Source organism: Heterocephalus glaber, unplaced genomic scaffold, assembly GCF_053883595.1.
Source record: "Heterocephalus glaber isolate CG9 unplaced genomic scaffold, H.glaber_assembly_v1.0 deba00001687, whole genome shotgun sequence".
Taxonomy (NCBI): domain Eukaryota; kingdom Metazoa; phylum Chordata; class Mammalia; order Rodentia; family Bathyergidae; genus Heterocephalus; species Heterocephalus glaber.
Genome location: NW_028258412.1, coordinates 16,728,486 through 16,752,393, shown reverse-complemented (window position 1 = coordinate 16,752,393; position 23,908 = coordinate 16,728,486). Strand labels below are relative to the sequence as shown.

The 23,908-nt window shown below is 36.4% G+C and overlaps 1 protein-coding gene and 1 pseudogene across 4 annotated transcripts in view; both read right to left on the bottom strand.

The window, feature by feature from the left end:
* Window positions 1–23,908, bottom strand: part of Med13l (mediator complex subunit 13L) — a 290,519-nt gene that overhangs the window by 205,553 nt on the left and 61,058 nt on the right. The gene's annotated exons all lie outside the window — the stretch shown is intronic.
* LOC147822013 (large ribosomal subunit protein eL39 pseudogene) overlaps window positions 1–23,908 on the bottom strand; it is a 70,891-nt pseudogene that overhangs the window by 23,241 nt on the left and 23,742 nt on the right. The window contains exon 1 of the transcript XR_015446321.1: window positions 1–23,908. This exon is cut by the window's left edge and continues 23,241 nt beyond it; it is cut by the window's right edge and continues 23,742 nt beyond it. The product of XR_015446321.1 is annotated as a large ribosomal subunit protein eL39 pseudogene (transcript).

Sequence of the window (23,908 nt, the reverse complement as noted above, 5' to 3'; positions counted from 1 at the left end):
GCCAGTTCAAGGCCAGTCTGGACTGCTTGGCGAGATCCTATCTCCCTCCCTACTCCCCCCCAAAAAAAATTTAATTAAATTTTAAAATGAGTCCAGTCTCCTTCAAAGGTAAGGGGGAGGTAAGAAAGGAGAGGTTATCAGTTATCTCAGTGGTTCTGACCTGTGGTACCTAGGAGAGACTGAAAGCTGAGAACAAGCAGGTAAATTTCTTAAGTTTAAGTACCTATATTAGCTATCTACAGTGGACCCTCCAGTTACAACTGCATGACTGGCCTGACACAGGAACAACTTGGGTTATTTAAATTAATGGAAGGTTCATCTGCCTCTTGCTATCTATAGCATGTACCCAGGTAAACATCCAGATTCCAGCTGTACTGACTTAGTTACAACCAGCCTTTGAGAAGTGCTCCAATTCATATACCTCCTCATCATTCCTCATATCCTTAAGCACTAGAATAACTGAGTTAAATTAGTTCCTATGCACTTCGTTAATTAGGTGAATTTTTATGGTATTAGACAACACTCATACACACAAAAATGCAAATATATTACAAGGACATCTCAATTTTCACAGTGAGTACACACCTGTGAACAAGCAGCTCTCCACCTGTAACCAAATACACAGTAATCAGCCTCCCCAAACCCTAACTTCCTACCTCCTTCACGGCCTCTTCCAGGCATTACTTAACAAGTGTACCCGCTATCCTGATTTTTATTACCACGGTTAGTTTTGCCTGTGTCTAAATTATGCCAAAGAAATCAGAAAATCATTTGAAAAGAAGTAATTCTCATGATTCTCCTCATAATTCAAAATCTTTCAAACCTTAAACATTGTCTCAAATAGTCTTAGATTATGATACATTTTCAGGTAAAGACAAATTTTTAAATAATTTATGCCCATTTTTATGGTTATTCATCTGTGTCTCAATATAATTTTTGTTCTTTATATCCTTAAGTGGACCCTGAAATACCACTTTACCCTAAATCTCAGTCATTTCACATGAAAGCTTTTCAAGTAATGATATTTAGTATAATTCTGAAGTCACATTTTATGTTAGCTTTAATTGGTTGGTACCTAATCATATTTCTCTTACTATTTTAATAGGCCTCCTTTATTATCAATTATCTCCTTGTATAATTTTGTTATTTAAAAAAATACAAAAAGATAAATCTGTCCTATGAGGAAAAAAATAATACATTAAAAGAGATCATTATTATATTCAGAAGAATGTCAGCATCAGGAAAAGCATTTACTAACAACAATCTAATATCCTAAAGATCAACTCCTTCACTGGAATTCCCAAGACAGAATTCCTAATAAAGGTCATAGAATTTTCAGAATTAGTTTCACAGATTTGCATTGCTGATGACAGTTTGCTACTGCAGTACTCATTGGTACTCAACCAAAGACTTGAGAGCAGTACACTTTATACTCCAAGAGTTACAGAAACCAGGTTTGTACAGTCTGTCAAATGATCCCAATTTGTGGACAGTCAGGAGGAACTAAAGTTCAAAAGTCTTGCAGAGCAAGTTCCTCTTTGAGTTGAGCTACAAAAACATATACTAGAGAACTGGGGGCGGGGGACGGATTTTGTTTTTAATTTTTGAGACAGGGTCTTGCTATGTAGTCCAGGTTGGCTTTGAACTCACTATGTAGCCCAAGCTGGCCTTGAACACACAGCAATCCTCCTGCCTCAGCCTCCTGAGTGCTGGGATTACTGGCATGCCCCACCACACCTGGCTTTGAAAAATAAAAATTTAGAGCTAAGTTCAGCTATGTAACTATGAAAAGTTATGCAGTCATTTAAGGTAAAAAATTAATTTCCCTTCCAATATTAAAAATATCCACAATACAGGCAAATGTGAATATATCTTTATTAATAGCAAAATAAACCCTTTTAGTCCTGTGATATATTAACACTGTCCTTATAACCCACTCACCTTGCCTTCACCTCACAGTACAAAACAGTGCCTTTCCTTATTTCCTTCCCAGTAGTCTCCTGACAAAGGATGGTGTCTTAATCAATTTAGCAATACTCTGTATATATTAGAAATTGCAAATTCTTTGCAGAATCAAACTGAATATTCATCTCTAAAATATTGTGACTGTTTAGGGGGTTTGGAAGCTAGTCTGAAATGGGAAATTAACTCATTTTTTTGTTATGTGGGATCTGAATTAACATGAATTTACTGGAGACTACTTTTGGGGGGGGGCAGGGATTGAACACAGGGCCTTGGCACTGTACTACATCCCAGCCCCACTCTCTAAGTTGCCTGGGCAGGACTTAAACTTACAATCCTCCTGTCTCAGCCTGGCCCAGTGCTGGGACTGCAGGTATGCATTACCGTGGCAAACTGAGACTACATAATTTTGCTGATTTACAGTGTTAGTGAATCAATCTGCATCAGAATGGATTCCTGTGCCACAAATTAATGTTCTGCACTAATTTCGAATATTGTATTCTACATCTATACTCAGAAGCTGCAATTTTAAATATAACTTATCCAGAGAACAAAAGTAACAAGAGAATTCTGAAAGTAGAACAGTTATTCGAACTGGAAAAGCACTAAACACTGTCATATTTTAAAGTTTAAAGTTGTTAAGAAGTTCTTCCAAAAAGAAGACTTAAAACAAATTACCTATATATAGTATGTGCATATGTGTACAATTTTTTAGGGTTGTGTTTTGTTTTGTTTTTTTGGTACCGGGGATCAAACTTGGTACTTTGCACTTACAAGGCAGGCGGCAGAACCACTGAGCTAAATCCCCAGCCCTGTACACTTTTTTAAAAAGGAAATGTTCTGGTATCAAGAAGTACTAAAAACTACTTTTTTCCTAACTTATGTTATAAAACAGCATTTGAATTTAAAATTGATTCTGCAAATATTTAAACTCAAAATTTGTGTACACATGATCAAAAATGGGTAAGTGTGAGGACTGCAAGTTAAACAGTGGTGTCAGGTAATGGGGACACTTAGGTACCTGAGCACAGAACCACTTTTTTTTTATTTTTTATTTTTTATTTATTTTATTTTAAAGGTTTCAAAACATTTATTGTTGACTCAGTGTGATCAAAGAACATGATTCCTGATTAAGCACGTTCAACTGTCCAGCCAATCGTATTTAAGCTTGATATGGTAATGTAATCTCGACCGTGATAAAGAGTGTATCATTTTGTGACTCTGGGGAGAGAAACATGCTGCATCTCATGTTCAATTCTTTACAGTCCCAGCTTGGTCCTCCTCCAGTGTCTCCTCTTGGAGTTGTACCTGATTTTATTACCAGTCTTCATCCGAATCCACTGAGGAATGGGACGATTCTGCTTTTGCTTCTTGGCCAGGAATCGCCTGATTCTTAAAGTCTTGTGAGAAGACATGGTTAGGCTCGGAGGCAAGCGCACGCATGCAATGGCAGACAGAAGCAGAAGAGCTTCTTTTTTTTTTTTTTTTTTTTGGTACTGGGGATTGAACTCAGGACCTTGCACTTGCAAGGCAGGCGCTGGAACCACTGAGCTAAATCCCCAGCCCAGAACCACTTTTTTTTAATGTTACAGGAGAAGAGAATGCAAGAAAGAAATGAGAGAAGAGAGGAGAAAACAAAGAGATCTCAGAGCCAAATCTTAAAGTACAAGCATAGATGGATATGGCCATTCTCCATGAAGAGTGCCTCCTAAGATAATGAGTAGTTCGAGCTACAGCCAGCTATATTCTGAGTCTGTGGCCATATCTACTAAAAGAAGTGTAACTTACCTATCTGAAAGGCTTATAAGAGATTCCAATGATGTACAAATTACACCAGTAAAATGCTGGTTACATCTCAGAATGTGAATTTCCCTTGAATAGCTCTACAATCCAAGTGATTTTGTGGCTTTTTTCATTCCAAACTGTTGAATTTAATTAAACTAATAGGAACAATGAAAAGGATTTCACATCAGTCTCTATGGCTTGGCCTCCCTACCTTGGTTTCAAAACCTCAAGCCTGGTGTAATTTTCCACAGAAGAGTCTTTATCTGAACAGTGGAATTCAAAAAAGACTCAAAGCTAAGAAAGAAAAGCTCAAAAGAAAGCAAAGAGGGAATTATTTTCTGAAAAAACAATGATTAGATATGTCCAAAGTCAAGCTGATAAGAATGAGAATATTTTTAAAAACAAGAAGAGCAACCAAGACCACTGAACATAAAGAAAAAGATGCCATCTGTTGAATAAGTCTATAAAGATGACAGCATTCCATGTCAAGGTGAAGTACTAAAATGGGCAAGAGGATCATCTCTTCACAAACCAAGAAACATAAAACGGCAGTATTTGGTATAGTGTCAACTACTATAGAACAAAGGCCAAGAAATATCCACTTCCATACCTCTTCCTCATTCTCTGATGATCTCACTTCCAATTTGACTATGAAAATTGGAAAATAATTTCTTCAAACTGTCAAAGCCACATCAATCTATCACCAGCTTCTAAAGCCCTAACCTGTGTCTCCCTTCTATTTCCATAAATCACTGTCCTCAACATGAGATAAGTTTTATCTCCAGGGCTCATCTGGCAATGTCTGGGGCCACTTTTGTCATCAACAAGACTTAAGGTATGCAGATATGACATGACTGGCATCATTCAGCGCTAAAGGCCATGGATGCTGCTAAACATCCACAGCAGAGTCCACGAAGAACTATGCAGCTCAGGTGTCAATAATGCTAACATTAAGAAACCCTGGCATAGATTAGGCATCCATGCTCCTATCTAAAGCAAGTCCCTCAACCTAAGAACTAAATCTTACTCCCTCTCAACTACTTTTGAAAGGCCAGATTCGGCTATTCGCATTTTTTGCTATTACATCCAGGTGTGTGCAATAAAAAGAAACACCTTAATTAAATAGGTTCAATAGAATGTTAAGTAACATATACTTTAAGATATATAAAGTACTAATGAAAGCTAAAGGGCTAATCAAAGCTGTAGCAGTTCTCCCTTACCATATAATTACAGTGTTTACAATGTGAGAGAAATTTCTAAAGAACCTGAGAAAATGAATTATTTCTTAAATATCAAACATTTCTCCTTGAAATCTTATCTGTACATATCACTTATAAATCTCTTTTCTTTTTAAAGAAAGTAACCGATCCAACTTTTAAAAAGCTGTTACTCAAGCATTTGTTCTTCAATTTGTGAAAAGACACAATGCGGGGTACACCTTAACCTCCTTTGCACATCAACCAATGAGAATATGGTAGTGGCAGTGACATACAAAACACTTGCTAATAGTATCACAAGTTACACTGTAAAACAATTATTTCTTTACAGTAAATGGAAGGTCAGCTAAATGTGAGTTGGAACAAAATGGGGAAAATGTTAAGGTTTCATCAGATTATGGGTTGTTGTTTTTTTAAATGGGAGCATTAGAAAAATCTCACAACAAAAATTTCTTTGGTTGCTAGTTTAAACATACTCCTCTCCCACTACTAAGATCCAAAATCATATTTTACTAATAGTTTACTATTACCACAGTAAACTTTGGGGAACCAGAAAAGTCCTCCTGGAGTTGTTTCTAACTCCACAAGAACATCCACCTTTCCTTCTATCTCACTTCTTTCAGGCCTTCTTCTCTTAGCTTAAATTCCACTGCTGGTCACTATAATCACTCCTGTGCACATGCTCTCATGTCCAGTGGAGCTCTCCTATTCATATTTTCAGCTACTTAAGGCTGAAGATGGTATTTAACCATACTCCGTGGCACACAGCAGGCAAACAATAAACAGTGAATGCTCATCAAATGAAAGAATAAATGTGTGTTTGCAAGTATTTATCCTAGAGCTTACAAATTTGGGAGAAAAAAAAAAACAAAATCTGTTGAAAGAAAAACTGACTAAAATGTACTACCACCAACTTCTGACAGGATCAGAGAACAATTTGAAAACAAGAGTCCAGAGCTGACAGCTTATAACAGCTCCTTATTTGGGTCTCAAATATTAGGAAATAAATTGTATCAGTAAAGCCATTCTGCAGAATAGACTTGTGCTAAATCTGAGTTTCTGCCCAAACCATGGTGTGGTCAAATAAATACTCTAATGCAGTTTTTAAATGGAACATCACGTGTGAGCAACTTCTTCAGCAATAAATAGACTTGTAAGCTATACTTTGAAAAGCAGATTCCGTAGTATTAATCTGTAAAACAGGTTTATGACGTGAAATAGTATTAGAAAACATACCAAAGTAAAATAGCTAGGTATCCCCAAGAATGATATTTTGAGTTTTAAAATATCAAATTTTAACTTTCTATCTCCTTATAAATTTCTGAACTGCTGATTCCTACACTTATAAACAATCACATACTTTGGTACTGGGACCTTTAAGTCAATTTTGTAACACATGCAAAACATTCACAATATCATTTATCATATCATAAAACATAATATCATAAAACATATCATAATATCATAAATATCATTTTTACCTATGAAGACAAATATTCTAATATGTTCATGATTTCTAAAAGTTTCATTTTTAAAAATTTTATAGGAGTCAACGAAATTAATAGCACTACTTTTACAGAAGCAAGGAAAGGGGAAATCAAAGAAAATTTTAAAAATTTAAATGGTGGCTTACTTAACAAATAAATAACTGCCTTTGATACAATTTGGTTAGGATAACATTCTGAGGTCTGTAACCTTACACTGAGTGGAATCAAGCAAAGCTCTGAATAGGACTTACAAACCACCACCCCAACCTCCCTTCAGCCTCACTGAAGAAGGATTACCGCCTACAATCTAAACTCACTGGGCCAGTGCTGCAGTGGTGAGCCCAATGAACTGATTAAACAAACATGGGGTCTCTTCATTGGCTACAAACACACAGAAGCCAGCTATTCAGTGTTCACAAAGTCAGTACTCCAATGGTGAGGTTGCCACAATCTCGAAACCATAAACTTTTAGGATAATTATAATGAATCTACAGTAAATTTGGTAGCTGATATTCTACTGCAATGTTAAATAAGTAAATTAGCAGTTTCAGAACTTGGAAGTTATGGTATATAAAATAGAGCGTTTTTTTTTTTTAGAAGGGTGTAAATGGAAACTGTATTCTTTCAGGAAATGCAGTTTGCATAACAATGAAAAGAAGGATATTTTCAGCTAAGTCACACGTAGCCTGCCTCCCTTAAATCAAATCTGTCACTGAAATGAGGTTTTCCAGAAAATAATAATAAAAACTTTAGGCCTTGAAGAAATACCGCTTAAGAAAAAAATCCATGACAAATACTGCAAATATCAGTAAAGTAAAAATAAATCATTTATCTGAATAGTTTACTAGAGATGTCAATTATAGCAGACCTCTATCTAAACTGCAGGTTTGAACCACTTTTCTGATATCAAATATTCAGAAAAAAAAATCAATGAAAGCCATTATTTTGATTTAAATCACATATCTAAAAACCATTAAGTATTTATCACTTGAATTGGCATTCTCAGTTTTACAACAGAACTAAAAGTCATTCCTATTAAAGTTTCAATACTGTGTATGGCTTATTTGACAATCATTACGAAATATTTACAATCCATGCCTGTCAGAAACAGCATTACGTGTAGTGGTGGGGTTTTGCACTAGAATACACTGTTTGATTTTCAAAAGAATACATTTAGAAATATATTCACTGGTAGGGTCTCCTGTTTTAGTGAATCAAAAATAACCTAAGAAAAGGCAGTGCATCTGAAATATGTTTCACATAGCAGAGATAGAAATGCAGATAAGTTCTATCAAAAATATACATCAAAAAATTTAACATACAACCATCTTTATTCTTGAAGTATCTCATTGGTAAAAATTCTTAAGAGGTAAAGATTAAGATTTATTTTAACCAAACTATGAAAACTATAAAATCTGTACTCCCTTATAAAGTGGTCAGCAGAGAGCAGCATTATTAGATGGACAAAAGGAACCAAAAGGCAGTAACAGCTTTTTTATTAAAATACAGAAAACTTATATACTAATTGGAATATGAACAACATATTTGACCAGGGGAATACAAGTTCACCCCTCATTATAAAGGTTAATTATACTGAATTTGCATTGAAGTGTAATTTCCAACATAAACTGTGTAAGGTTAACAAAGATCTTTATAAATGTATAATTGCTGTAAGGTAATTCTTTATGAAGAGCCAAAATTGCTGACCATGACATTTAACATGTGGAATCCAAAACTACTCGGCATACCAATCAAGGCCCTCAGTAATCTGGCTCTAATCTACCTTACTCATCTATTTCCCCTTACTCCTAATCAGGCACACTTATTACAAAAATATCAACTTTTTCATCCACACTTTTCTTTCTCCATGCCTTCATTCATTCTATTCCCTTTTCCTGAAGCAAATATCCTATCTCTTTATACTAGCATCTCATCATATCTGTCCTTCAAATCTCATCATTTTCAAATACTGCCTATTCCACAGACTTCCCATTTTCTCCAAGCAACAATGAACTCTACTGAATTATCACAGTGCAGCTATAATTATTCCATGCACACCATCTGGTCTATAGCATTCTACTCAGTTATTGTCCTAATGTTTTCTCTCCCCTAGGTGTCTGGGTGCTCTGTGACCTGATCACACCTGCTGAGTAAAACCAAACAGACCCATAAAACTTACAGAAAGACCAAATCTATATCAGGTTGACAGGAAGTCCCAAAACCCCTACCTAGCCCAGGAGGTGCTGAGGAGGTAAGAATGACAACACACTTCAACTTCTATATTTACATTTTCATTTTCATTTGGGGCTTTAAGACACAGCAACTTTTTTTAATGGTTCTGATAAGTTAAAAGCCTTTAAATATTATATTTCATTGCCACAGAAATCCAGAGTTAGGTATACAATACCAAGTCAATTAAATACACCTTGGGAAATTAAATCTCAAATGGCTGAGGAACCCATATAAGCTCACTGCAACAGGAAAGTTAAAAAGCTGATAATTACAGTCCAAGATTTGTGATACCTTAATTTACAGCTTTTGCTTCACAACATCACCTTGGCTCTGGACAAGCAGTATCAAAGGGTCCAAATCTAAAATACAAAACTTAAGAGTAGGGGCAGACAGAGTAAAGAGCAAAGATATAATGAAAAACCTTTATAATCTCTACCTCCTTAAGTCCACATTTAATGCACCTATGATAGCTCTTCGTTACTTCCCTAAAAAGAACACAAGGAAATGTGTTCCCAAGCCCATACCCTTCAATTCAAAATTCTCTCCTTAACTAATCTAACCCATATATCCTACTGCTCTCTAAACAGCTGCTTACTGCTATGTCATATGCAGCAGTTGTTAAATAAAATCCCTGCACTCGGCCCCAGAAGACCAGACCATATCAGAATGGGGTCAGTCATTCTAGGTGCTAAGGAGTCAAACTAAACTTTGAAACAGACCACTTTAAACATTTTTTCAAATCACGACAGGATATTCACAGTCACTGATCATTGGGGACAAGGTCTGCCTGTGCAGGCATGCCGAGGAAGTCCTCCTCTGTTCCATCTCTATAACCAATCACTTTTTTATTCTGTTTCTGCTTTCCTCTGCCCATTTCTGCCTATAAAGCAAATCTCTTCTGTTCAACTCACTGAAATCCTATTTTTTTTTTTTTTGGCACTAGGGATCGAACTCAGGACCTTGCACTTCTGAGGCAGGTGTGGGGCCACTGAGCTAAAACCCGGGCCCTCTCATTCTATTTTAGAATGAGGTGTGGCCCAATTTTAGAATTTTAAGTAAAAACAAAGTAAGATCTTTAAACTAAACTTGTAATCTTTTCTCTTGATACACGTTTATTTGTATCACTATCCTACACACACTTGTTCTCTTTTTTTGTTCTCCAGGCAAACTGTCATAATGATTCCAGCTCACAGATTCCCCAAATACACTGGGGCCAGATACCTTCCTCCATCACTTCCCTGTCCTTCGGTTTGGAGGATTACTTAACCACTCCAGGAAATCACAGTATCATACAGTAATGGTAACAAGATAAAATGGGTCAACACATCAAAAGTACTTTGAATAATCCCTGGACCATGAATAGCACTCCAATGTTTAGTGGCTATCACTGTCTTTTCTTCCAGGATCATAGTTAGTTTGCAGTACTCAGAAGTATAAACTACCTCAACGTGCTACACATATTTTATTCATATGCTTTTAAGTCTCTCCCCTAAAAAGTTCAATTTATCAGGTTTTCTCTAACATGCTTTTTAATTTTATAATGCAGAATAATATAACCTAAAATTGTATTTCTATAATATAGAAAAATAACAATGCTAATCACCAAGGATACGCAAAGGTGAATATCTGCCCCCATTAAATCTGGAATCTGTACTGGCCCAGCTGTTCCATTTAATCAAACACCAGGCCTACTATTATGAGTTCCCTCTGACTTTAACAGCCAATTTCCCAGAGAAAGAGCAACTTGCTGCTAAAGGATCTTAATAATCCACGGGGCCTAAAGAGTACTGCCTTTTTTTCATTTTCTTTTTTAAGTTAAAAAAGGGTTTCCTCTCAACAGAATCAATGAAAAGCCTCTTGAACACAGCAAGAACAGGGTTGATTTTAGGTACAATGTAAGTCCCTGCAGAATTTCAGAGTGCCAATAACAGTGTCACTTTTCTCACTCATTCACTGGATTTATTCATGTTTTTTCAGGACTACAATAATCTGGGCAATGTTACTGGCTCCTCACCAGTATTACATTTTATACAACATAATTAACAAATCATAAAATTACTGTCATCTATTATTGCTTTTTAGTCCTAAAAAGAAATTCTAAGACAGGAAGAAATCAATATTATGGCCATCAAGACCAAATTTACACCTCTAAAACCATGTTTTTGAGTAGTTTGAAAATAGCTAAGTATTCATGTAAAAAATACATTTTCAAGGGTCCTCAAATTTCATCAGCTAGGCACAGAAATAGATATTGGTCTGAGTTCAAACTTCGTATAGCCAGCAATATATGCTGATGACAAGAAACTAAGTAGAAAATGAATCTCTACCTAGTAAAACGAAGAGTAATTCATTTATATTAAATTTTAATTTTTAAGCCAGATGTGGTGGAGCATGCTTGTAATCTCAGCACTGGGAGGCTGAAGCAGAAGGATTACTGTGAGTTTGAGGCCAGCCTTGTAATAATAATTAATAATAATAATAAATTTTCATTTTTGAGATAATCACTGATTCATATGCAATTGTAAGAAATACCAAAAGATCCCATATACCCTTTTTATTCAGTTACCCCAATGCTGTCTATAAAACTATGACACAATAGCACAACCAGGATACTGACAAAGATGTCATTAAAACAGAACATTTCTATCATAAGAATTCCTCATGTCCCCCTTTTACAGCTATAACAACTTTCTTCCCATTCTCACCCCCACCAAAACTTCTGACAACCACTCATCTCTCCTCTGTGTGTCCAGTCATTTCAAGAATGTTGTATAAATGGAACCACACAGTATATAACCTTTGAGATCTATTTTTAAACTCAACATGATTTCCTAGCAATTTATCTAGGTTGCTGTGTATATCAGATGTTTGCACCTTTTCATTAACCAACAACATCTAATTGTATGCATAGACAGTTAGTTTAAACTCTTACCTGCTAAAGGACATCTATGTTGTTTCTACCTTTAGCTTCTACAAATAAAGCTGCCATATATGATGATGTATGGGTTTTTGTGTGAACATTTTTCTAGGTTAAGTGTCAGGAATATGACTGTTGGGTTGTATAGTTGGTTTAGTTTTTATGAAAGCACCAAACTGCTTTCTGGGGAGACTGTACCATTGTATATCTTCTTCAGCAATACTGTTATGAGCTATGTCTAGATGTCCCCCATAAAGCCTCATGCAGTCACAGATGGAGCTTTTTGGAAAGTACTAGATCTAGGGTGTGTGCTGCTAGGATTAACAATGTGATGCTGGGACTGATTCATGCTGTGATGCTAGAATTAAGGGTGTGAGTGCTCTGTGGGTAGCCTGGATAGAATAAAAAGAAAAGAAAGAGGGCTGCGGTTGTTGCTGCTTGTCACTTGCTTCTTTGATACTTTGCCGCCTTCTGCCCACCATGAACTGTTTCTCCTTTGCCATGCCACCCTGTCTTGGAGCCAGCTGATTATGGGCTGAAAACTCTACAAACTGTGAGCTAAATAAACCTTTTCTCCCTTAACTTTGGGTGTTGGGTGTTTTGTCTCAGAAATGAGAAAAGTAACTAAGACAAACATATAAGCAATTCCATGTCTCTACATCCTCTCTAACATTTCATGTTGTCACTAATTTTTTATTTCACCCATTCCCACCGGTGTGTGATGAGAGTTTGCTGCAGTTTTAAATTGCATTTCCCTAATAGCTAATGATGCTAAACATTTTATATTCTTACTTTCCATGTATCTCTTCAGTTCTTTACCCATTTTCTAATTGGCTATTTGTTTTACTGCTGTGCTTTGAGAAAATAAATATATATATAAATATATATATATATAAACACACACACACACACTAGATACAAGTTCTTTTCAAATATGTGGTTTGCAATATTCTCTCTTATTCCATGGCCTGTCTTCTTAACCTTTCAAAGGGATCTTTTGCAGAGCACAAGTTCTTAATCTGAAACAGTCTAATGTATCTCCTTCACTCTCCCACCCTGCCCTCCCAGTACTGGGGATGAAGCCCGCACTGTGCACTGAACTACATCATCAGCACTTTTTATTTTGCTCAGGCTAGGTTCAAACTTGCAATTCTCCTGCTTCACCCTCCTACAGTCACCCAGTCAATTTATCTTTTTATGGATTATACTCTCTGTATCAGATTTAAGAACTCTTAATCCTCAACCTGAATATATTTTTTTATTTTTGGTAAAAGCTCTATAACGTTACACAAAAATTCTGCATTTTGTTTTGAATTAATTTTTGTGTAAGGTGTGAGACTTATGTTAACTTTTCATTATAGATATCCAATTACTCTAGTATCAGTGGTTGAAAGAGTGTCATTTTCCACTTTTATGTGTCTTGTTATATTTGCACCTAAGTATTTTGAGCAATTATAAATGGTGTCCACATGCTCATTACTAATACACACAAATTCTATTAACTTTTGTATATTTATCTTGCATCCTGTGACCCTGCAAACTATTTAGTTCTAGAGAGGTGTTATTTGTTTTTGATTGTTCATGTGTATTTTTGTTTGTATTTTGAATAGGGTCTCACTATGTAGTTCAGGATGACCCTGAACTCAAAAGTAATCTTCCTCCTTTGGCCTCCCCTGTGCTAGGATTACAGGTATGTGCCACCATGCTCAGAAGTTCTAAGTTTTTGTTTTTAGTTTCTTAATAGATACTTTGGGGTTTCCTATATAAACAATCATGTTGTCTACAAAATGGAATCGCCTTATTGCTTTCTTTCTAACCTGTATGTCTTTTTTTTGTTGCTGCACTTACTAGACTCGAGAGTTATTGAATAAGAATAGTGAAAACAGGCATCCTTGCTTCGTTCCAGATCTTAGGGAGAATAGTATCTAGTCTTTCACCATGAAATAAAATGTTAGCAATAAGAGTTTTATGGATATTCTTTATCACATTGTGAAAGCTTCCCCATAACTTTTTCTGAGAAGATTTTGTCATGAATGGATTATAGTAATGTTTGGATTTGACTCTCACAATCTGCAGCAGGAATTCATAAAGCATTGCTATGAAAGCACGTTCAAATCTGTTCATTTTTGTTAAATACGAAACTTATAATACAGAAAAACTGCTCACACCAAATGTGAAGTACACTCCCCTCTATTATACAGCCTATGCTTTACATCAATAGCTTCAAGATCTATTTTTTTAGGAAAACTCTGAAACACAATCATGTAGGCAACTTGTCAAACAATCTGATACTTTTTGTTGAATCAATTTCTCAAAACTCCTTTGCATTCTATGCTTTTTAAAGTTCACTTGTTTTAATTACAGCATAAATTGTATTACTTTATTGTTTTAAATGTGATAAAAATACAAGCTGACCTTGTCAGTGAAAATATGGGAGACTTTATTATCTTGAGATGTTTCTATTGCTACCTTGAAATATTACAGCTTGCTTTAGTCAAGAACATAATTTCCTGCCAAATACCTCAAACAAAACTCCATTCTCTAACCACTATTTATCTACAGTTTATAAAACACATTGCAGCTCTCAAGAATCAGGAGTAGAACACTAATCAAATTCTCAATTTAAACATGTATGTGTTTTTAACTCAAAAATATGAGAATTTTAAGGGCACAGAAATCTAGGTTTAATTAAAATACCACAGCATCAAAAGTTAGAAGGCGAATTATTTCAAATCGCCAAGGGATTATCAAAGAGAATGCAAAGAAAAACTCACCCAAGCTATTAATAATTTTGTCCCACCTAAAATGGTATTCATTTTCTCAATTAACAAGGATTAAAATGCTAGAAAAGCAGCTTAAAATGGTTAAGATAATTTTTAAGGCTTAACAGCCACTAAAATAATTAAGAAAAAAACCCACACAAACGCAAACACACACACAAGAACAACCGTAAGAAACATACAGGGCTATAAAGGGTGGTGTCTACTGTCTTTGTAGATCCAGGTCCCTTCCACATCATCTTTGCTGTAAAGAGATTCCCACCCATGACCTTATGTAGCCAGACACTCTCCTCTTGCCTCTCAAACAGTAGAACAAAATAAAATACTTTTTAAATCAAGCATGCCAATATTCAAAAACTGTCATATAGCTAGAGAAGATTTAACTCTTATATAAATAGGATTTCTACCTGTTTACTTAACAAAAAAATAACCAAAGGAAAACAGAAATACAACTGTAAATCCAAAATAAAATTAAAATAAATGAAAATTAGAATCTAATCTCATTTAAACATATTTAAAAAAGAAAATAAAATGCACCATATTTTTAGTACAAAGATTTTATTCTTTGGCTTCACAAAACTTTTTCTAGGAATGCAGAACTATTCTTCCTTGTCATATTACATACAGGAAGGAAATGAATACCTCAAGTGCCAAACAAACCCGACTTAGAGAATGAAAGTTGAAGATCACTCCATTTCCAGTGCAATGACAAGAACAATCTATTTCTATACTTCAATACCAAAATGAGTATTTTGAGCTGACTACTTTGGCACATGTTTTAATCCCAGCACTCAGGTTGGCTAAGGCAGGATTCTGTGTTCCAGAGAGGGAGGGGGAGGGCGGGAGGAGGGAGGGGAGAGGGGGAGGAGGGAGGGGAGGGGGAGGGGGGGAGGGAGAGGGAGAGGGAGAGGGAGAGAAAAAAGATTTAAAAGGCTGCTATAATTATTTTCAGTTGTATTTTTGCAATGTTATAAAACTATACTGTGAATGCTTTGTCTCAGAAAGTAAAAATCTTAATAAATAAGTACAAATATCAACTGAATATAGACCTTCATATTGCCTTATTATTTTAGAAGTAACTTGAAATGGGAGCCATCTACATATTTTTAATATTTCTACAAAATAATCTCAAGTACTTTACCTAAATGTACTATCAAATCTAGTCGAAGACTGTGTGTAAAGTAGAAATCTCTCAGGAAAAACCTCCTTACAGTCTCTAATACTCACTTCCCAATTCCAAGGAAAGGTAAAATTTCTACTTCTTATAATCAGAATAACCCAAAATTATAGGGAAAAACACAAGGAAGTAAGAACTACAAGTCTACTCCTCAGGAGAAGGAAATCGTCATGGGAAAAGTGGGAGTGAAAATCAGGAACTTCCTCTAGTCCACAAGTAAACTGATCACTTGACAAATATCTCAAAAGAAAAATGTTTGACAATGAATACAATGAGAAGTCCCCCAAAGTTTGAGATGATCACTGGAATAATCAGCACACAGATATTAACATAGTTTAATTTCATTATTAATAACATCTAATTACCTTTCTGGCTTTACAATCATTTATAAAATTTCCAACAACCAGAACCTACATAAAAGAATTAAAACATAATCTTTTGCATTTCCCTCTGTAAGTAGGAAGATATAAATGATAACATAGGGGACTGAGAAGAACAAGTGGAAGGAGGGGAAGGGGGAAAAGAAGAAAGCTTGTCTGTACCTAACTCCTTACTGCTTTTACGGACACGGCATTTTCTAATCATCTGCAGATGAAGCAGGCCAGAATGGTAAAGATCATCTGCAGACTCTCAATCCATCTGATCAAACTCCCTTAACCACATTCAAGAGTTACTTCAACAATATGAAGCCTGCAAAACTAAATCAATTTTGGCTGAATTATGTAAGTGGAAAAATCTGCATGCTCCACACAATATATAAAGATTCATAAGAATGTTTTTCTTAAAAATCAAAGGAGTTGCCATGCAAGCGCAAGGTCCCGAGTTCGATCCCTGGTACCAAAAAAAAATAAATAAAGAAAATAAAACTCAAAGAAGTATTAAAGTATGAGTGGAAATATATTAAGCTGGAAACTGTTCTATTTTTAATTCACTTATAATTAAAGATCAGGATTTCCAGTCAAAGCGGCATCATACATACTGCTATGACAGATAAAATGGCGGAAGAGAATTGAAAAGACCTAGGCACACTAAGAACTACAAGAAAAGCCAAATGTGGAAGCACATGCCTTTAATGCCAGCACTCTAGGAGGCTGAGACAGGAAGAGTGCAAGTTCAAACCCAATCTGGGCGATTTAGTGGCTTGGCAAGAACCTGTCTCAAACTAAAAAAGAAACACAAAAAGATTATCATCACCCTGAAACAGAGACACTTAACAGTAAGAGAGGCTGAAGCTAGCTAGCTACAAGTCTGATAAGCTCTGCTTTTAGTCAGGTACCAATGAAGGCCTGGGTTTCAATTCCTGTGAAACCAGTAATAAAATCAGCCCACTCAAGGACCGGGAATGTAGCTCAGTGGCACCACGCCTGCCTCGCACGTGCCAGGTCCTGAGTTCGATCCCTGGTACCAAAAAAAAAAAAAAACAGGGCCACCCAAGAGGAGGGACTGAAGATGAGAACTGGCTAAAAATGAACTATTAACCACTGCCTGTGCTTCCAGAAGCTTTCTGCCTAGAAGTTAGGCTACTATGGTACTGAACCACACCATCCAACTGCCCAGCTACCCCGAACAAAGACCCATCCACCACCACAGCGAAACAAGTCCCCCGAGCTGCTGATCCAAGATGTGATTTCCGACGTTCGTCAAGAACACCTGCAAAACCACCAGGTCAGAGTGATTATAAGGGTAAGACGCATGAAGAAAACTACTAAAGGCAGTCTATAAATACAGCAGATGAAACAGGAAATCCTTTCAAACACATGAGAAATAGAAAAGGCCAGGAAATGCCTGGAAATAAATACTGTAGTTCCTAAATGACAAAAGAAATTTTATAAAATAAGGAAAAAAATAATAAACAGAAGTCTAAATAGCAATGAAAAGATTAACTAAAAGGCTTGAAAATAATGTTTTATTTAAAATACATTTTAAAGAATTATAAATAATGGATATGAAAAATTGAATAGTAGGGAAAAGTTGAAACTGGAAAGCTGAGAAGGAATTAATGAACTAGAAGATTATAACAAAGAATTTAACCACGAAGTTACAGAGACTGAGAACATTTCAAAACATCCACTATGAAGGCCATACAACAAGGTTCCCAGATACAGTATTCCTAACAGCAGCTGCAGCACAAGCAGAGGCAATGGAAAGAGGTTAACCTTACCGCAGAAAAGACAAAAGTTAATCACACTCAACCTTATGTTCTCCAGAGACGCAAATAGTATAAGAAATCTTACACAAAAAGAAAATTCTAACCTAATATAAAATCTAACTTTTCAAGTCCAGGGAAAAGAAAATATTATCAAATACTCTCTGTTTTGCTTTGTTTTTTGAGACAAGGTCTGGCTATGTAGCCCAGGCTGGCCTCTAATTCAGGATCCTCCTGCCTCAGCCTCCAGAGTACAGGGATTACCAGCATATACCACCATACCCACCTCCAGCCATCTTTTAAATTACATTTTTTAAGGGTTTTATTTATTTTGGTGTTTGGGGGTTTTTTTTGGTTTTTTGAAATACGTGTAATCCAGGCTGACCTTGAACTCACTGTGTATGTGGCCCAGGATGGCCTAGAACTCACAACAATTCTGCCTCAGCCTCCCCAGTGCTGGGATTACAGGTGTGCACTACCACACCAGCCTTAAAGGTTTTTTTGTCTTGTTTTTTTGTAGGTGTCCTTGCCTTGAAAGAACAAATTCTATATAGCCTAGAGGCCTTCTGGGTGTTTGTACAGAGAAAACTGAAGTGGAAGGCCAATAAATAAGGCACAATTAACAAAAGAGGTCTTACTGGCTCAGTCTTCAGCACAACTCAATAATAAAATTCAGTTTGTGAACCCAGAGAAATGAGGCATGAGGTAAGAGTGCTTTTCTTGCTGGGGATTTAGATCAGTGATGCCACCGCCAGCCTCGCAAGCACAAGGTCCTGAGTTCAATCCCCAGTACCAAAAAAATTTAAAAAGAGTGCTTTTCTTTCCAAAACTAGCAATAAAATTGTGATTAGGGCAGAAGAATAATGGAATAGTGTATTATGGAACTGAGTGACAGGGTTTTTAACAAGGAATAAGACTTGTTAACTAAAATTTTTAAACAGAAAGCAAACATGGAGCCACCAACAATAAATTATGCCATCAAAATATCTACTACCACTTCCTTCTAAATTTAAAATACGTCGTCAGAAAAGTAAAAGCACTGACAATCATGGCTGCATTTATTTATAAAATTTTAACTCAATAAAAGTGAATTAACTAAGCAGATATGGCCTAAACTTTTAAAGGCAATTATATCTAATCATCTACATTAATATTTTATTTTACTGGGAATACATATCAATAGGACTCTTACAAAGATATACAGCAGTTTGAATAGTAAACAAATCCACACAGCAATCTGGTGTCTCTGTCAAAACAAAGTATATTTTTAGCTACTAATCAAAAAAAATTCATTCTTCTTTAGTCTAAATCATCACCCATGTGACCCATACAGTGACACTGGATTCAAGTGAGTAAAATACAGCAGCACACCTGAAGCCTGACTGCCCAAATGGACCTACGCACACAGCAGAAGGCCCGGCCTTGCCCTTCTACCTCAATTCAGGAGCACCTATCTGACAGTGCGAGACACACAGCACATGCTCTCTTCAGTCATCTGCAGATGTCAGGAGGCCTCTGGCTCACTGCCATAAGGAACGCTACCTCTGTTCTCTGCTTTATCTCTTTGTCCATTCTCCAGTCACTTAGCACAACCGCAGCTCTATTTTCATCAGTAAGACGTTCTTCTGGGACAAAAATGGGAGCTCCAACTGCTTCAAAAGCAGTTACTCACCAGCTGCTAGCTAAAAATCATGAAAATTAGAAAGCAACACTTTATGATTTTTTAATCAAAGGAATCTAACATTTTAAATTGGCATTTACCACCCAGCAATCCATCCTCTTTTATAGAAAGCCAAAAATATTAACATGTTCACATAAAAGCAATGCTTTTGATAGGAAATTTTTACATAGGAGAACACTTGCTTAGAAAACGTCTATGAAAGCACAAACTCATTAACAATAAGAACTATCATCAATAGTGTTTATTTCGCATGGGAGATAACCAAAACATGACAGCCCCTCCAGCACTGAGGATTGAACCTGGGGCCTCACACAACCTAAGCACTCTGTAACTGAGCTGCAGCACCAGCTCTAAAAGAAAAAAAAATTTTTTTTACATTTATTTTATCTATTTCTCTCACTTAGGTCTGATTGTACCTCACATCCTGACCTTAACCTACCTACTTGGCCCCCACTGACATAACATTCTATCTTCAAGTGCCTCAAGAGCATTCCATGTATCCTATTGATGTCACATGATCAAAATATTCATGCCTTTCTTGTGTTGTTCATTTCCTTCCCTCCTAGTGAAATCCAACACATCTTTAAAGGTGTTAGTTTCACCTACTTTTGCAGTTTTTTCATCAACCCTAGGGAGAATAAACCACTTTCCCTTCTCTGACCCCAAAAGAAGTCTAGACCAGCCCCTACCCATTGAGAACCTAAAGAAGGGGGCTCAAGAAATTCCTCTTATGGTCACAGATCTTACCACTTGTTCTCTACATAGTAAGCACCCAAAAAATGTTTGGTGAACAAAAACTAAGTGTAGGGACACACTCTAGGAAAATTAGCACAATGAATTACAGCTTTAATTTTGAATAACGATGGAGATGAGCCGAGTGTGGTGGCACACACCTGTAAACCCAGCACTCAGGAGGCTGAGGCAGGAGGATCACTGTGATTCCAAGACCAGCCTGAACTACATAGTGACACCCTGTCTCAAAGAAAGAAAAAAAAAAAGTAGATGATCAGGAACCAAGACTTTAGGCTTTAGTATGTTGAGTACAACCACGCAAAGTTAATATCTCCTACTGCTGCCCTTTAAGCCCTAATTCCACCCTGCTCTTTACCTAGGGAATATCACAATTTACTTCTACAGCTGGAGACACTGATTTGGAACTGTAAAGTGGAGGTTACTGTCTGGTCCGTTCAGAGAAAAAGTGACCATCTTATTCTCCATGTACCCTCTCTCTGCTATAGGGATCTGATAGTGGCCACCTCAGTGATCCCCTTTCCCCACCTCCTCTCTGTTCTCTATCAGCTTTTGCACAGGAGGGCTGGCCCATGTTATACAGTACGAGACAGAGAAATGTATTTCATTCCATGTACCAAAGCAAACTTTGATTTTTAGCAGACTTTGTAAACCTATTCTCAGCCATTTCTGCTTAAGAAAATCAACAAGTGATTATACAAAAGTAATACAAGTTTCACGCACACTTTATTTGTATATCAAACAGCTTTCTACAGCAATATCCTCATCTGGAAGAAACACTAAGTTCTTATTTAGGAGCATTAAACTGTGTCACCCTTGAAGCTTACAGAAGCTTCTCATCTGACTTTTAAACATTCTTTGTTAGAAAATATTTTCATTAAATGCCAAAGTGTTTCCTTTCACTGAGCATGTAAAAGCATTCACTCTTGATTGTCCTAAAGCACCTTCAGGAAAACAGTTCCCATCTGGTTAAACAGTCAGCAAATTTTAACACTAGGCCTCCATACTTAGTAAGCACTCCCCCTTCTTTGAGGACTGAACCCAGAGCCTCTGAGCTACACCCCCACTTCTTTTAATTTTGAAACAGGCTCTACCCAAGTTGGCCAGGCTGGCCTCAAATTTCCACTCCTCCTGCCTCAGCCTCTGAGGGTGTTAGAATTACAGATGTGAGCCACCCCACATCCAGCTTTTTTTTTTAATTCAAACTTGTACCAAGAGAAATAACCTATAGTCCAGTATGAGTCTACTTTCCTTTGCCCAATTTCAAGAAATAACATTATCTGTCCTAACAGAATATTTAAGAAACCAATACTCTAATAAAATTAATGTTTAATCCCAAAAAGAACATCATTTATTTTTCAAGTTTTATTTTTATTAGTACCTAACAATTACACTCCTTATAAGGAAGGAGGTGGTTCGTGTGCATCCTACATCCCAATTCTCTTGTTCACCCTTCTCTCTCCCCACTTTCTGCATCTCTTGGCCTCCTTCCCATTCGCAAAAGAACATCATTTACAAAGGCAAATCTCTTTGGAAAAAGTGCTTTCAAGTTTAGAGTAATATGAGCATTTTCTATGGTAAACTTTTTATTTTTAATCAGGTAATATTTTTATCAGCAGAGCCAAAAACTTTGTCACAGGAGAAATAAAGGAGAAAAAAATATGTTAGCCTGTTAAAAATAGGTGTGATTAAATTTAGTTACAACATCAGATTCACTGATTCATTTAATAAAATGACACAAATCCTTTCTTTTTAAGTGTCTTATTTTCATCTTAGACCGAGTAAAGGGTAATAAGGCTCACAAAGCAGATGGTTAATACTTCCAAAGCACTCTTAAGCTTTTTAAACTGTTAACAATTTTAGTGTACTGTAGGCCTATACGTTAGCTATTTCCATTTGGTGTTTTAAAAGCTATCCTTAGGCTTGCTTTTTGTTGTTCTGTTTTATTTGGGGGGGTGCTGAACTCAGGACCTCACACGTGCTAGGCAAGTGCTCCACCACTGAGCTGCATCCCCAGCCCTTTTATTTATTTATTTTCTAGTTTTCAGGCAAGCTCTGGGTAAGTCACTAACTACCCAGGCTGAGATTGAACAGTAGATCATCCTGCCTCAGCCTCCCATACCACTAGGATCACAGGCCTTGCTGGATTCACTTACTTTTAAGAAAAGAAGGATGGTCTGAAACTAATCACTTGCAGTAGTGAGAAATACAATTCAAGGTCACAGAGGAAGCTAACTAAGTGATGGAACACTCACTAAAGCTAGCAATCTCACTTGAAGCAATGTCACTTGAAGAAATCAGTAAGAAGCGGGGCATGGTGTTACACATGTATGATCCCAGTACTCTATGGGGCTGAGGCAGAAGGATTACAAGTGTGAGCTCAGCCTGTGCAACTTGGTGAGACTGTCTCAAAATGAAGAACAAAAGAAGGGCTAGGGATATAGCTCAATGCGAAGGCCCCGGGTGCAATCCCAGTAAGGGGAGGGGGAATCTGAGGGAAGTTGCAGAACTGAGTCTCAATAAACACTGGGAGGCCAAACTCGTTGTGGTTATACACAAAGGGTGCCTGGTTTTGAAGCCGTCTCTTAATTTATTCACTTTCTGGCTTGGGCAGAATAAACTGAGCCTTTTCCTGATGATGCTCAACCAAAACACCATTACGTTCATAATAATACATTATCATGTTTACCAGTAAAGCACCATTTGTAGTTCAAACTAATTTTAAACATCAAGAAAAACAGGTGAAAAAAAGAATCTTTCCTTTCAGATTTAAATTCTCTTAGGAATTCATTAAACTAGTATTTGCAGAGCTATTGTTGAATATACTGAGCAGGTTCTGGATTAATGGTGCCCCTGGCAGAGCATGTACATGGGCTGTTCTCATGAGCCTCTAGCCACGTGGAAGAAAAGAAACACGAAAGGCACAGTTCTATATAACACAAGCCTATATGAAGTACCCTTCAGAGAGGTAGTACCCTATTTTCTAGTCATGACATTTGAATTATTTTAATAGTTACAGATAACTGCTGAAATAAGAGAGCACTTAGAAATTAAAATGTTTTTAAATACAAAAGCTTAAGGAGATAGAAAATATAAAACTTCCTATCACAGTAAATGGCCATTGTTATAACTTGTAACAAAGGGTATAGGGAGTGCAAATAGGCTCATTTCTGAGTCTAAAACAGGTAACATCATATTTACAGAGAGGGTTACGAAAACAAAAAAAAGAGTCACTGTCAAGGTTATTTGGCAAATACCAATGCTAGCCTTGAAGCCACAGCCAAGATCCCCAACTGTGAAAGAAAACTCACTGTACAAAGACTACTGGATCAACCACATATAATAAATGCCCACTGACACGTAAACCCCCTTATTATATGGGACTATCTACGTCTATCAGTCTCAATTTTCTTAAAAGTACTCTATCCTGAAGTGAAAATATCATTTGGAACTATTGTAGTCAGAAAGCATAGAAGAAAGGATCTTTTCAAGACCAAATTGGGTAAGCATGTTTTTTGCAATACCGTATAAATTATTCTACTAATTTTGGTCGTCAAAGGTATCCAAATAAGGATTGGGTTAATCAAGAAACTCTATGATGGATAAAAAAATCAAAGCAGACAATAACACAGAGAAATAAAAGTGATATACATGTGGATTGACATCATAAAAAAATTTTAATGGTGAGCCAAATCTGTACATCTAAAAGCTGTGTTTAAAGGAAGTTAACTTTGCGCACAGTGAGCAGCATTATTAAAATATTTAATAACACCC